The sequence below is a fragment of the Serinus canaria genome, chromosome W, assembly GCF_022539315.1.
Source record: "Serinus canaria isolate serCan28SL12 chromosome W, serCan2020, whole genome shotgun sequence".
NCBI lineage: Eukaryota > Metazoa > Chordata > Aves > Passeriformes > Fringillidae > Serinus > Serinus canaria.
The window spans coordinates 2,969,273-2,979,931 of NC_066342.1; positions in this window are offsets into that span (position 1 = coordinate 2,969,273).

Here is a 10,659-nt window from a genome sequence, read left to right on the forward strand (position 1 = left end):
GGGATTGTTTAGTGTGGAAAAAAGGAGACTCGGGGGTGACCTTATCACTTTCTACAACTTCCTGAAAGGTGGTTGTAGTCAGGTGGGGGTTGATCTCTTTCTCCAGGCAGCAAGTGACAGAACGAGAGGACACAGTCTTAAGCTGTGCTAAGGGAAATATAGGTTGGATATTAGAAAAAAGTTTTTAATGGAAAGAATGATAAAGTACTGGAATGGCCTGCCCAGGGAGGTGGTGGAGTCACCACCCTTGGATGTGTTTAAAAAAAGACCAGATATGGCACTTGGTGCCATGGTTTAGTTGAGGTGTTAAGGCACGGGTTGGACTCAATGATCTTGAAGGTGTCTTCCAACCTTGTGATTCTGTGTGTGAATTCTGTGAATTCTGTGAAAATTCCTTCAAGGTTTGACCCATTCTCTCACATTTTTCACACCACTCACGATTTTCCACACCTCGGTCTACTTCTGTGTCAGGGGACTCATCAGCTCCTCTGGACATCTCAGCCCTCATTCTAGAGAAGTTTCAGATCATGTAGAGGAAGCTTACCTGATTAAATACGAGGATAGTTGTCTCTAACATTCAGGGGAAACTGAACATTCTCAAAAATGACTTTACAGATTCAAAGGAGAAGAAGGAAAGGAAAGGCTGAAAAGCCTCATCCCTTGCTCTTCCTCTAACAAACTGGGTGCAATTATTAACAAATGCCCAAAACATGGTACTGAAACTGGGATGCAGGGTAGGACGAAGAAACTATAAAACATGCATATATGGAGCAAACTCCAGTACCTTTATAAACTTTCTATAAATCGTTATCACCAAGCCCAGCCCAATAGCTGTACTAATCCGTGCTACTCTACTGTAAAAACAGGGACAAAACTGGAGCTATCTCCAGATAAGAAAGTAAGCGTAGGGACCAGAAAGTTATTAAAATCTCAAAAACGACTAGGGACCAGAAACATATGAAGGCCTTCACCCCGAGAGACATTATGAATTCAAGCAACATGGCTACTGACTGCTTTATCCCAATACAGAGTAAGTACAAACAAAATGCAATCTGTACAGGTTTTTTCCACTTTCTCGAACCACACGTTGGGCACCAAAAAATGTATTTGGCCTGGTTTAGGGCAAATTTTGGAGGAAACCTCCTAATTGGGATCCCTCTAGAAAGCAAATCCAAGTGGCCCCTCCCCCATCTGGTTCAGGAAAAAGATTTTCTTGGAGAAAAGTGGAAAAAACCTGTTTGTTTAACAGGCAAAGCATTCCCTTGCACAAAAAAAATGAACAATTTTAAACAATAAAACCTCTTGCCACTCCAAAGAGATGACAAACTCAGAAAGTCCCCTTCATGGGCTGTAGCTCAGCTCACTCAGTCTGTTATCAGTCCCTCCGGTGCTGGGAAATGCCATGGCCCAGGCCCAGCCCCGTGGGCCACAGGTGCAAGCTGCTGGTGCTCTTCTGAGTTTTCAGTCAAGAGCAGGTTTAAACAGTTCCAAGAAGAAAGAAAAACCACAGTCCAGGGAACTTTTTTGCCTCAGCTAGCCAAAAACTAACTAAAAAGCAAAGGAGAGCTCTGTCCCGCTGTCTGTTTGTGCTGCAGACAACACAGTACAAGGAGAGAAGGATGCGAAGGAGCAAGTGCAGTTTCTGATAACAAACTGCAAGCTTCTTCTCTCCCCCCTTCACTCATGGAACCAGTCTTAAAGGTGCAAAACTTATTTCTGGGCTAAACAGACCAATGGGGATACAGGCATCATAAAGTCACCTCGGGACATGTAATCTGCAAATTTACTAATGTGTGAAAACTGCATATTTTATGATTGGCTTTTTCAAATATTAAAATGAATATTATATGTGTTATGTTAGAAAGTCATGTTGATTTAATTTTTTTAAGTAGTGTGTTAAATATAGTTTAGGTTATAACATAATGTTAAAATAGAAACTATGTATGTGAGGTTTTTTTTAAGAAAGGAATGAGGTGCTCACACCAGACAGCAGCCACAGGACACGTAAATCTTTCAGAGAAAGAGAATTTATTGTTCTCTTATCAGAAGAAACTAACTTCATCCTGCCTCGCTCAGTCCTGAGACGCCGTCAGGATTAAGAGGAAGAGCTGACACTGACCAGACTCCTTTGTTTGAATGGAAGTTATGCATCATGTATGAGGTGTATGAATTTGCAACAGGCTATTGCTTTTAAGGGTTAATCCTCTGTTAACTTGTGTCCTTTTTCAGGCTTATTTTGCCCAGAAAGAGGTAGCCAGACTGTCCATTACTCTTTGTATTTATTGTCTCATATTGTCCTAATCCTACTTGTCCAAATTTTATTACTCTAATTATATTGCTATTTTTATAACCATTTTATTATCATTAAACTTTTAAAAATTTAAAAACAAGTGATTGGCATTTTTCACATAATGGAAGACTCAATACCCTCATCCATGTTGTCAGTGAAAATATTGAACAGAACTGGTCCCAGCACAGACCCCTGAGGGATACCACTGGTGACTGGCCGCCAGTTAGATGCAGCACTGTTCACCACCACTCTCTGGGCTCAGCCATCCAGCTAGTTCTTTACCTTGCAGCAAAATGTGGTAGTCTGTTATTTTACAGTTTGTTTGTCTGTAATATTCCTTGTTATAGGTTTGCAATGGTTTGTTCCATGTACCCCATTTGGCTTCCCTGATGGTTCAGTCCTGAGTTGTTTACCCCAAGATTTTCCCGCCAAGTGTTTGTCAATCTCCCTGTCAGTCTCCTTGTACCTCCCTTGTTCCCTTATCTTACCCTTGTGTGTCAAAAATAGCACACCCTTTTTGCTCTGGAATGTTCCCTGTCCTTCATCCCTTCCTCGAAGTAAGATTGGATTGTAAGGTTTGCTCCTTCCCCTTGTTGGCTTCTATTGTATAGCCCTTACCCTGTACCCCTGCCCTAACGCCTTCCTATTGGTGAAAAGTTGTGTCCTCCCCTTATTCCCTCCCTTCCTTAAAAGCAGTTCTTTTGCCTTCAGTTGAGGTCACTTGTCCCTGACTCCCCTGGGGAAATAAATTTCCTTGGAACTCAAACAAGTGATCACTCCCTATTCCTTTGCCTTGGTTCTTCATACTGTGCTGCTGCTGTGCTACCCACGCCACAGCCAACAGCTGCAAGGAGCTGCAAGCCCCTTGTACGCACCGCCACCCAAAAGAGTCTCAGCACAGATCCAGGGGCCGCCCCTCTCGAGACTGTGTCAGTCTCGGAGAGTGAGCAGCCGGAGAACATTTCCCTGTGACCACAGCAATGCAGTGTCAGCAAAAGCTGTATATCTTTCAGGTATTGCCTCAGGGATGTAACCACTGTCCCTTTGTTTGCCGCCAAATGGTGGTGTGAAAAAGGCAAATCACTTGTTTTTAAAATTTTAAAAGTTTAATAGTAATAAAATGGATATAAAAATAGTAATATAATTAGAGTAATAAAAATTTGAACAATTGGGATTTAGGACAATGTGAGACAACAAAAACAAAGAGTTACAGACAGTTCGGGTACCCCTTTCTGGGAAAAATAAGCCCGAAAAAGGTCACACATTAACAGAGGATTAACCCTTAAAAGCAACAGCCTGTTGCGTATTCATACATCTCATACATGATGCATAAATTCCATTCAAACAAAGGATTCTGTCTGGTCAGTGTCAACTTCTTCCTCTTAATCCTGACGGCTTCTTCAGGGATGAGCAAGGCAGGATGAAGTTAGTTTCTTCTGATAAGAGAACAATGAATTCTCTTTCTCTGAAAGATTTAGGTGTCCTGTGGCTGCTATCTCAGTGTGAGTCCTCTCTTTTAAAAAGTATCTTACATAGCATAGTTTCTATTTTAACATTATGTTATAACCTAAAACTATATTTAACACACTACTTAAGAAAATCAATACAACATAACTTTCTAACATAACACATATAATATTAATTTTAAAATTTGCGAAAAGCCAATCATAAAATAAGCATTTTTCATAGTGGCATCTGATGTAGCATTGTGGTCAGATGCTATCATTGTTCACCATTATACTGGTGATCTATTGATTATGGTGGAATCACAGCAAGAAATTGAAGCAGCTGCTGAGTCACTGAATACCCACTTACAGGATTGAGGCTGGGCAATTAATCCAGAGAAAATAGGGAGCCCTAGTATTACTGTGATTTTTTGGGGGATAGCTTGGCAAGGGCAACTTAGAGAAATACTGAACATGGTGCAGCAAACAGTCCCGCAATTCTCTGTACCAACCATGGTGAAACAACTGCAAACTGTCCTGGGGTTTTACAGGTGCTGAAGAACTTTTATTCCACAGCTGGTGGTACTAATTCACTCTCTGCAGAAAACGACAGAAGAAAGTTGTTTGGCAATGGGCCAAGCAAAAACCAGAAGCCTTTGATACCTGCAAGAATGCTTTGATTGATTATGCCCAATTGTACACTCCTAGGCAGATATCCTTTCAAAGTAGAAGTAAGAATTCTGGATGGGAGTCTTGTGGGGATTGTGGCAGACAACTGGGCCAGAAAATCAGAAAGAACCTATAGGATTTTGGTCCAAAGCATTACAAGGTTTTGCTACACATTATACCCCGATGGAAAAACAAATTCTGGCTGTGGTTTAGGCACTGCAAGAAACTGAATCACAGGTCAAGATAACATGGCTGTACACACCCCCATCCCCACTAATGGGTGTGTAACTGATAATTCTGTCAGGGCTCATGCTGGGGTGGCCCAGGCAGCCAAATATTGGAAATAGAAACATTATTTACAGCAATGATTTTTACTGAGAAAACTGCATGTAGCCACTCCACATGCTACTCTTTTGGGAACTGTGTCCTTTAATCATGAGCCCATGCTGGGGAAAGCTTGTCCTCCCTGGAGATATCTCTGCATCTCCTGTAGAGGAGGCACCCCCTTATGACAAATTAACAGAAGAGCACAGGAAAGATGCCTGTTTTACTGATTGTTATAGATGGATTATGAGATGATTGGCTCTTGCAATTAAAAAATAACTATTGTGTGAATATTAATAAAAGCTTTAGTGGTGTATAGTTACATTATTGTAGTTTAGATGTCCTCTGTTCTCCCCATAGTTCCCTTTTTCCCCCTGTACTGTGACCATCAGACAGCCGGGGTTGTCTAGGACAAGTAAAAAGAAGGGTTGCACATGTGCTCCTTGCATGGGGCAGTTGGGAATAGAAAAGCTTGTTGCTAAGGGGGTGCAGCATGACAACACCTGACCTCCAACTGAATTACAAGAAAGCAGTCTCCACCAATAAACGGCAAAGAAGAGTTGACTGACAGACAATGGGAGGGGCCAGGGTTGGCTGATGCAACCCCCAGGGGTATAAAAGACTGAGCATCCATCTTGAAGATGAACTGGCCCCGTGGTATGCATGAGGGGCAGTTCCCAGCGCTGCAGCTTTTCCCTTATGTAGTCCTTTGTTGTATTTTTGTTAAGGTTTGATAAACTTTTTTAAATTTTCAAAGCGAACTGTTGTCTCTCACACTGATGCCCAGAGGATTCGCTGCCACTACAGAGCTTCTGTCCTTACATTGCTTCTCCTACAGTGGGTGAGCCTTTGCTCGTTAGAGCAGCCATTGAACTGGGACCTTATTAACACCTGATCTGACTGGAAGGACCCTTACCATCTATTCGGGTGCCTCAGAGGAAAACCTGAGACCCCAACCCCCTTTTCCTTCCCGGAGGGCACATCTCCCCAGCTGCATGTGGCAGCTGCTATGGAAAGCCCGGCTGCCGCTGCCAAGCCCCACTGCTTTCTGCTTCTGCCTTGGGCTTTTTCGCTACACTCTAACCCAGCACCTCCTGTCCACCCAAGCCCTGCGGCTCCTGCTACAGCTGTGGAGTTTCTGATTAATTTTGTTTGCTACTCTGGGGTCTGCTTGTCCCTGCTGTCTCAGCTGCTGCTCCAAAGTTCCTGCTGCAGCTCATTTTTGCCATCCAGCCCGCTGGCCACTACCACTGTATTCACACCAGAGCGCCCCCTGCAGCGGCAAGGGAATCATCGTACTTGCCCTGCCTGGCTGGGAGCTACAGTGCCCCTACTGGCTGTGACCATAACTTCCCCCAAGGGGAAGGTGCCTGACAGAGGAGACAAGGCTGTTACTGGGTTTCTGGTTTTGTTCGTTGTTGCTGCCATTGTTGTTGTTTGTTTGCCTTGTTATACATATACATACCAGTAAAGAACTGTTCTTCGTTTTCCCCTATCTTTGTCTGAAAACCCCTTAAGTTCAAAGTTATAATTAAGAAGGAAGGTGATCATATTCTTCATTCCAAGGGAGGCACCTGCCTTCGTTGGCAGACACCTGTTGTCCGGGTTTAGGGCAAATTTGGGAGAAAACCTCCAAAGGGGGCTCCTCCAGAAAGCAAACCCACATGCCCCCTCCCCCAACCGGTTTGGGAAGAATACCTCAGAGAAAAGTGGAAAGAACCCGTTTATTTAACAGGCAAAGCACCCCCCAGCACACAAAATGAACAATACCAGATGACAACACTCTTTCACTGCTCTGAAAAAGATGACAAATTCAGAAAGACTCTCCTGGGGTGGTTGCTCTGTTATCGGTCCCTCTGGCTCTGGGAATAGCTGCTGCAGGCCACAAGGTGCAAACTCTCAGTGTTTCCCAGGTCCCAGTCCGGAGCAGGTTCGAGTGGTTCCAAAAGAGGGAAAGAAAAAAACAGTCCAGGGAAAAATTCGGACTGCTTAGCTAAACTAACTAACTAACGAGCAGAAGCAAAAAGCAAGAGCAAAGCAGGAGGAAAGCAGAAGCAAGAGCAAAAGCTAAGCAAAAAGCAAAGCAAAAAGCAAAAGCCGCACTATGTACTGCCCCGTCTCTGTATCCCACCTGCTGTGGGGGAGCAGGCTGATAAAACAAAACAAAGCTTTGCTCTTCAGAGCCAGTCTTGAAGGCACAGAACATAATATCCAGCATAAACAGAACAGATGACTGGGGATACAAGCATCCTAACATCACCCTAGGACACCTGTCTTTCAAACCAAGACAATAAAACATTTGCACATAATTTTACTATTTGTACACAGCTGCATTTAATGGCATTATATAGGCCCTGGGGGAAAAGAAAGTGGAGACAGTGAACTTTGACTACCTGGAAGGTTGATTACGTCGCCCCCATGCTCTCATCATGGGGGTGGTGATACGTATTCACTGCTGTGGATAGAGTGTCAGGATTGCTCTTTGCTAAACCCACCACATCTGCCAACCAGCATAGCATGACTGAAGCATTAGAACGGCTCCATCAACACAGGCCTCCTCATCAGATACAGAGTGACCAAGGAACACACTTTAGCTGAAGTAATATCCAGAACTGGGCTCAAAGCCTGGGAATATATTGGCTGTTCCACAGTCTTCCATCCCTATGCTAATGGACTGATTCAAAGAATGAATGGGATGTTGAAAGAACAGTTGAAAAAGTTAAACAGTAGTAAAACTTTACAACAGTGTAGTTCACACCTCACTAAAGCAGTTTTTTTGTTAAACAACTTGAATATTCATAACCAAACACCCTAAGACTGTATCATGTCACCTGTAGTACAAAACATGATAAGGATTGAGGTTCTTCCAGATGGTGTCGCTCTCAAAATATTAACTGTCACCAACATGTTTTATGAAAAATCCTTTCCTTAGGATTTTTCCCTCCTGAGAAGCTGAGAGGCCTCAGGAACAAACTGTAAACAATTCTTATCTGCTGCTGTGGAATGCAACAGGGGGAATCTGTGATTGGTCTCATCTGGTTGTTTCCAATTAAGGGCCAATCACAGTTCACCTGTGCAGACTGTCTCGGTCAGAGACAAGCCTTTGTTATTCATTCCTTTTCTATTCTTAGCTTAGCCTTCTGATGAAATCCTTTCCTCTATTCTTTTAGTATAGTTTGAATATATTATCTATCATAAATAATAAATCAAGCCTTTCTGATACATGGAGTCAACTTTCTCGTCTCTTCCCTCATCCTGGGACCCTTGTGGACAATACAACAATTAACTACAGGGGAAATGGAATTGCTTGTGCCAATGGATCATGTGGTGGGATCACAGCCCATTAGTCTAGATATGGAAATACGTGTAATAACCCCTGACAATGCAACATGGTTCTGTAATCCAACTCCTCCCCTTATGCTACATCCTCTGTTAATATCAGATTCTCGAATTCTTGTATTTCAGGTATCTTTGAGAAATACCTGGACCTTATCTAGGTGGGACAGCATTGGAACTCTGTTACTGGTGCCACAAACCCACCATCAAATTGCAGTTCAGTCTGAAAAAGCACAAACCAAACCTCTTCAATCCATGTGGGCAATCACCCCATCTAAAGCTGCCGGGCCTGGAGTAATTTTAGTTGAAGGAGCTGGGATAACAGCATATCTACTACTGGAAAGAGATGACACTTCCTTATCACAGGTTGGCTTGTTGGGCTTTGTAGACTTGCATGACATGCACACACTCTGGTTACAATTCTGCAGGATTACTATGTAAATACTTGTATGTGGTAACTTTTTTCTTTTCCTTTTCCCTCTCCACACAGCAAATTTAGAGCACCTAGGTTATGACTTTGCCTAGGGTTTAAATTGGACATCAAAGGCAATTCTTCCCTGTAATGAGTGAGTAACTGCACTACACCTGGGAACTTTACCAGTCCAGTTGCTAACAAGCTGCCTCCTGTCTCAACACCACATACACTGTTCCAAGTTTGACACGTGCTGCTTCAATGTGACTGCTGAATCAGCTGCATTGAGAGGAACATTTGACATTAACAGGACTTCATACATCAACTAAGGCAACCTATTGGTAGTTGTTGGGGTTTTAGGAGTTCTCCTTTTGTTTTTTTTCCTCTTAAGGAATTTCCCCCCTGTAGTGGTTTTGGTTTGCCAATCCAAGTTTCCCAGGCAATACACCAATTAATGTAGTGGGTCTAGTGCTGGCCAAACATCAGTGCACCCACTAGAATTATTTACTCATTTTCTGCTGCAAGATAAGGATTAGGAGGAGAGCAAAGCACGCTCAAAACTTTAAAGGGTATAAAGAAAACTTTATTAACAGAACTAAAAGAAAAATAATAAGAAATCAGAATAAACCTTCAGAACACTTCTCCTCCCCCCAACTCCTCTTTATTTTTCCACTGACAATGTAAAGAAACAAAATTTGGTATTTTCAGTCAGTTTACCACTTTTAAAATAATCTTTCTTCAGTTCACTGTAGCAATGTATCTGAACAACTTAGGCCTCAGTGTGCACCAGCCATACTGTTTGTAACTGTTCTTATCAGAATTTTCTCAGGGCATTGTGGAATAAATCAAGGTTACCAAGACATAAACTGTACTAAAATAAGAACGAAGAAGCTGAGAAACCACATAACAGAATCACAACTAGATAACAGAGGACTGTGGAACACCTGCATGGTAACCAATCACGGACGCTGAGAAATGGAGGCAGAGAACAAGGGAATGAGACAAAGGCACCAGTCAAGAAGTGTGTACTTAGTAGTTTGTTAAATCTATAAAAGTGTGTGCAATGTAAACAATAAACAGCTTCTGCTTGATCATATTGGTAAGTTGTTCAGGGGTCCTGGATTTCCTGCAGTTCTCTTAGGGAGAGGAGTCTTTCCTGCCATGCCATGGAGACTTTTCCACAAGAAACAGTTCTCTTGTGGTTTTAATTTCCATGAATAGCAGCTGCCCGGAATTCTGCAATCTTGAAGTCCCTCCCACGGTTTGGTAGTCTTCCCACAACTACCATCATGGGTCATCTCAGCTTATCGGGGTGCAATTTTAAGGATGAGCTGTTCTAGTGTAGAAACAAAAGTTCTCTTCTTTTATCTCTGGAAACAGAGGTTTTCTTCTTCCATCCCTGGGGCAAGGTTTCTCGTCTCATCTCATGTCTCTGTTCAAGCTTCTCATTGGATCACAACTGCTTTGACATCTGCTTGCTTTGACATGGATGCCTCTGCTCATAGCTGTGGTTAGAACGCTACATCCCCCCAATGCAATCCATGAGTTACAGGGGAAAAAAAAGAGTCTGATGTATCAATTATATCTTCACCATAGCCTTACAAGAGAATTTCAGCCCAAGACTAAGGCATCTTCTCATTTTCCTCCTATCTGGGATTTGACTCCTTCTTCACTGACCTCAGTGTCACTATGTTGTTTTCTTTATGTGTCTTCACCTTTTTCTTTTTCTCTCACTTGAGAAAGGATTGATGTCTGCAAGTTTAATCTGTGCACTGAAAGAGTTAATATCTCACCGGGGCCTGCAGATGGTCATATAATCTCTGCCAGGCAGCAGCCACTCTGGCTGCATGGCTGTTGTCTGGCCCCTGCCATGCTCAATTCCAGACATGGGGCTGCTTTCTGTGCAGAGCTGCAGGGCAGCCTCTGTTCTTAGCCGCATGATTTTCCGCAGTGCTAGCAGGATGGCTAGGTGGCTCGTGGCCGGAGTGGAGCCAGGCTCAGCTCCATTCAAAGCCGAGCCAGAGCTGGCCTGGCCCATCAGCTGTGGTTGGAACTTGTCAGTAGCAGAATCTTAGCCAAGCCACACTGCAGGCTGAGCTGGCTGGGCCACATGGTGGAGTGGGGCCTGGCCTGGCCAACATCTAGTTACCTGTTCAAAAGCTGGAAGCAAGAGAGTTTTTCCT